The sequence below is a fragment of the Pempheris klunzingeri genome, chromosome 17 (genome assembly GCF_042242105.1).
Source record: "Pempheris klunzingeri isolate RE-2024b chromosome 17, fPemKlu1.hap1, whole genome shotgun sequence".
In the NCBI taxonomy this organism is placed as follows: domain Eukaryota; kingdom Metazoa; phylum Chordata; class Actinopteri; order Acropomatiformes; family Pempheridae; genus Pempheris; species Pempheris klunzingeri.
In genome coordinates, this window is record NC_092028.1 from 21,896,394 (window position 1) to 21,902,393 (window position 6,000).

A 6,000-nucleotide genomic window follows, 5' to 3' on the forward strand; every position below is an offset into this window, starting at 1 on the left:
TGTTGGAAAAGTCACGAGAGGACAAACTGAACTCTGAGATAAATGTTGGGAAACATCCAGATAATCAGCTGACCCTGCCCATTCCGCCGCTAAAGCTTTTACACCCGCCGTACAGATATACTGCAGTTTCTGCTGGCAGAAATATGGACTCCTGGTCATAATCCTCCTCATCACTTCCAGCCTCTGCATGCCCTTCTCACTGCATTACTCTGCCCCCTCCCTGATGCCCTCACAGAGAGTCCTAATCATGCGACGCTACCAACAATAAGAGATGTTCCTTTGATATTGTCCAAATCCACTCACAAGCGGTGGGCGCCCAAATTAGGCCCGCGTGCTATCTCAGCCTCTCTTCTTATCTGCGTCTTCAGAGCGGACCAGTTGCTATCGCCAAATTTCACAGATCGTGTGCTGAGAAATCAGAGTTTAAATCCTCTCATGTCGCTGGGAGTCCACAGCTTCTGCTTAATGTTTTCTTTAATGTACAGCTATCACAGTTTTGCCTCTTTTGTCCTAAATGTGGAGTTGATAAGTAGTGAGATGTGTTTTTTTTTTTTTTTTTTGGATGTGTCACTTTGGTAATAAGCTTGACTAATTTTCTCTCCTCGTCTCCTTTTGATGTGACTCGTTTCATGGAGCACTCTCTTCTGTCGTGCTGATTTATTCTGACAGCTGCTCTACATGTGATGTCGGTAATGATCATTTAAAGCAGCACTGAAGTTGTGACCTGTGGGAAACCAAAGGTGTGTCGGCCTCGTGAGCACACAGAGGCAGATCTTCACACTTCTGGCCCCCCCCCTTAAGTTCCCTAACTTGTGGTTAACACAAAATAAATCGCCGTGTGTGTTTTATGCCACTGTCGAGGTCATCTTTGCAGACTCAGCCAGCAGCAGAGTACAGATGATTTATCACTTTCATTTTCTGCTGACATAAAATGGAAGAAATCTGTGTAACTGCATTGCAGCTCAAGAGGTCCCCAGTTTACCTCTGCACCCCCCCCCCTTTGGTTCAAAGCTCAAAATGCAGCCAGGTTTACAAGATGCAACACATGAGCACTTTGACCTGTCGGACACACACACACACACACAGTCTCTTCACTGCTCATGGAGGCTTCACAGCAGCCAACACACACACACTCTTACTGTGTTTTTAGTATGTAGCGTGTTCATAAGTGATTGATAGAGTGATTGTGAAGCGGCTCCAGAAAGATGCTGTAAAGCCAGAAGTACTAAATCTTAGCATCTAAACTAAACTCATTTAGCTTTGTGTGTGTGTGTGTGTGTGTGTGTGTGTGTGCAGAGTAACTGTAGCTGAAGCACACGTGTGTTTAACTTCCTGTTGGTCTGAAGCAGCTCGGTGTGTCGATACACGGACATTAGAACGGTGTCAGTGTGATGAGACTGACTGTCGTCTCACTGCTAACATTTAGAGTAAAAGATGACTACCACATACCACCACAATGCTGGAGCTCCTCCTGTTGCCATAGTAACACGTGCCAACTTTATTTTCACGGTCCCTTTGTGTTCATTGGATGGACTCTGGGTTGGTTTACACACTCGGTAGGAAGACGTGCCGACGTCCTCGCAGAGAGGTTCAGGGTCGACTGTGGTGGTTTGTTTGATAAAACGATGTTCATGCAAACGTCTTTGGAGAATTTTCTTTTTCTGTCTCTGCACAACGTACAGCAGCAGCCAGTGTTTGGTGCCACCGTTTACAGAACGGTTGGTGAAATATTCCCAACCTACAGGACAGTTTACAGATTACAGATAGCAGGTAAGAAAAGAGACTCGTCCCCGTTACAGTGGAACCCAGTGAGGGTTTTTCTTTAACGGCCCTCAGTGGATAAAGATGGGCCTCCGTCCACGCTGCTCATCATCTACTCAGCAGGACCACATGAAACAGCATCACAGATTCCATACAGAACACATGAATACATGCATGCTGTAAGCAACATGACCATCATGTCACGCTGCTCAGAAGCCTTTGGTCCTCAGAAGAGCAACAGTGTGAAAGCTTCACATTTGAACCGACTTGTCACACTGGGCTCTTGTAAATCTTCTGCATGGGAAATGTGAGGTTCTGGGTTCATATAAGCAGCCTTCAAAAAATATGTACACATCAGCATGTCGTGAAACGTCTGCTCATTGATGGATTGAGGAGTTTGGGGTTGCTTAGCTCCCATAATCCTCCAGCCTGCCTGCATAAAGCAAACTAATTTGGCTCACTTGACAGAGTATCATCAGTGTAAACATCAAAGCACTTTTAAGAAGAGCTTTGAGTGACAGATTCGTCTTCTTGTCATTCTTTTTTCACAGCACGGTTCCACTCAATCCATTACAGAAATTTATCTTTTTCCAAGTTGCGGACTGACGGGTTGCTATAAATGTGCATGATGCCCGAGGCAGCAGGTTCATCGTGAAATGCGGATTTCATGATGTAAAAGTTCTGGGAAATATTCATCTTTGAAAGGTGACAGATGTTTGAGCTCATCAACAAGTGAAGTCAGGAGCTTTCTAAGTTCACCTACAGATAATTACACCTGAAGGGAAACTTCTTGATGCTAAACTTTCCCAGGACTCCCAGCAGCACCTCCTCTCCTGCTAGTAACTTCAAATAAGCCGGTAACACGTCGCAGTAGCTTTTAGCGGTGCAGCTCCTCTGAGAGGAAAAACACACCGTGATGGAGTCTTTACTGTAAGTCTCCTCTCCCACCAGCTCCGGTGTTTAAAATGGTCACTGAGCCTCCGATCCTGTCAACATATTTCACACACTGAGTCACAGAAGCAGCTGTTCCTGTAAACTACATGTATGGTGTAAATATTAAAGTTACAGTGGTGTCGGCTCGCTCCAGCAGAGCTCTTTCTACACGTTCACAAGCTACTCTTTGAATTATCTAAGTTAATACTCAGTAAAAGACACCAAGAACTGAAAGTCTGTGAGGTCAGAGAGGCAGAAATCATACGGCCCGGCTGCCCGGCGTGGAGGGGAAGGACGCTTTCTTCTTGTTTGGGTTGAGCAGCTTCCATCGGGAGGAATGTTTGGAAACCATTTAGCCTCGTTACATTCTGCAGTAACTCACGGGCCAAGTATTTGACGGCAGGTCTGGATGTCTCCTGTTCAGCTCCGGCTGACTCTCTCTCTCTTCCACAGTGATGGTGCTGATGGTTTTGTTTCGGTGCATCAAAACCAAAGTGAGAGAAAACACTGCAGGTCAACGGGTTCATTCACCGACCGACACAAATCAACCTGATCTGGTTCAAGTTGAAGGATTGTGAGCTTATAATGAACCTTTAGCTCACGTCAGTCTGCAGCTGTAATGGATCTGTTGTCACTTTAAAATTCTTAGAGCAACAACAACTCAGGGAAGTTGAAAGGTTGTAATGTTCCTTTACGGTTCCTGTATCTAAAGTGTATCTAGAGCTGCCGTCACACATCATCTCATGCTTCGCTGAAAAAGAGCTTAATTATAACAGATCTTTGGTTATAATAAACAAGAAGAGAGCGGCATCAGTGACCGATCAGCTGTCAGCGATACTGTCTCACACACACACACACACACACACACACACACACACACTTCAGAGTGAGAGCAGGAGGGAATTACAGCTTTTCATAATGTTTTATGTAGAGTGTCAAACTGAGGACCTGACAAGAGTCTGAATGAGAGTTTGATCCCCAGTTCAGCTCTGTGATCATCTGTCAGCTCTACACGGTCAAACTACTATTCTGGTCAAACCAAATCCATCCTGAAATGATGTCAGAGCCAGAATAATTCATCACTAGAAGAAAGCAGCATTCATCCCATCTGAAACCTTCTCTGACTTAACTACAGGAGTATCTGCTCAAACTGTTGCCTCAGTGAATGAGTGTCGGTGCAGCCGCAGGTGAGCAGCATGTTTCCGATCGTTTTATTTAGCACCCTGTAATCGCAGCCACTGATTAGTGCCTGAGCCGGAGAGGAGGAATTTCTTGGCTCGTCGTCGCTGCAGGCTAATGTCTGGCTGGAACGGAAACCTGTGGACTGTCAGGACTCACTGGTGCACAGTTTGACACCTGTGGCTCACATGTTGTGTAATGTTCTGTGTTATACGCCACAAGTTCTCAGTCTCGGTGTCAGGACTCTAGTTCCATTTACGCTGTTCCAGCCTCGACGTGAGGGACGATAGAAATGTTGTTCCACTGAGCTACCCCCCCCCTCAACCCCTCCCATAATGGTCCATACGGTGACGACCTCAACACAGAGAGGTCAGCATATGAACGGGCACACGTATGCATGTGTACGTCTTGGCTAAGATATTAGGGGATGGATGGATGGATCTGCTATCTAAAGATAGCTCACCGTAAACAATGCACACTATAAATACTAATGAACCAACCAACCATGTCACTATGGAAGATCTGTTCTCATCATTCCTTTAGCGATGAGTCCAATAAATCAATCACACGTCTATAGAAAGACTCCATCTACTCCAGATATTTTCTAAAATGTAGTTTTGACAGTTTTATCCTTTTTGACAAGCGTTTGATTAATTTACTGAGGACCAAACTTTGAATAGGAGCAGAGTTTGTAGGGTGTGAGTTCACTGTGAGGTTCTTGTGTCTCCATCTAATGTTTAAACACTTTATTTGACCCTTAACTGCAGGGAAAGTTCTTGGGAAAATTAAATCCTTGTTGACTTTTGTCTGTAATTAGCATGGAGCAAATGAATTAGCTCCGGGTGAGCTGAGGCTGCCGTATCTGCGAGCACATGTTCCCTATCAAACACAGACACGACTGCTGAGACTCTCAGGTTGTTCTCGGAGGCTCCACGGTGAACCCCCCAGCCTCCATTTATCTGTGACTGAGAGGGAGGGGGATTCCTCCTCCGCCTCTGTGGGTGAAGGTCTAAATAACAAATCCTGACACCACATGTGAGGGGGTGGAGCTCAGCAGGTCCAGGAACGTAAACAGTGTTTGTTCTGTGCACATGTGACTAAATCATGTTAAAGCGAACAACGGGGGGGGGGGGGGGGGCTTACAGCTCTGTGAGGCTTTAGAGCTCAGAGGAAGCTCGCTGTAGTCTGCACATCCTCATCATCTGATCTCTGCTTCACTTTGTCCGTGTGCTTCAGAGGTTTTATCACCCTGTGCTCCGGCGCCTCACTGTAAACTAACATCATCTTCTCTAGTTCACGTGCTTAAAGCTCAGAGCTGGAACATGTGCACTTTATACACAATCATAGCTGTGACTCCACCCTCATTCATACTTACTGTATTTATCACTTTAATCTTACTTACAGTAACATAAAGTTGAGTGTCTATACATAGACAGAGGTTATATACAGCTGTATCATGTAGAGACAAGCTGTTTTAAGTCTGTTAACAGTGCTGCACAGGTCATGCTACATGTGAATAGACTGTGCTAGTTTCATTTCTTACATGTTTCTGCTGTGTTTGTGTATAAAAGTGAAGCTGTTCTATCATAATATCACTAATTATTCGCAGATACGTATCTGTTGTATGTATTAACTTTTTTTAAATTGAGGGAATAGTAAGCTAACAGTACTAATAGCTGACAGGATATAAACTAATAAACTAACTATAACGAAGCTTGAGAGGGTTAATGGTAGTTATTGATAACATTAATAAAATGTCCAGAGCTCAGTGGTCAGTAGATATTATGATGAAAGTCTTAATTATGTCAATATATCGATAGCTTTTATTGCTTTAGGATGTCAGAAGAGCAGAGATCTGATCTGTCAGTCGTCTACAGCAGACCAAGACGTCTCACTTCTGCTCCAGATGCCTTCTCATCAGCAGTAGCATCCGCTTCTTGCTCTTGCGCGGACAGAATTAGCAATACTTAGTGGTAAATGATTTTTTCCGTTGTAAAACAGATGACTCCATCTGTTCTTTAATCACCTCCATCACATGTGCAGCAGCAGGACGGAGCCGCACCTCATTTCTTCACGTCGTACTTCAGCTCATCAGCCTTGAGATTCTCATCTCTAATTAGCAGAGAA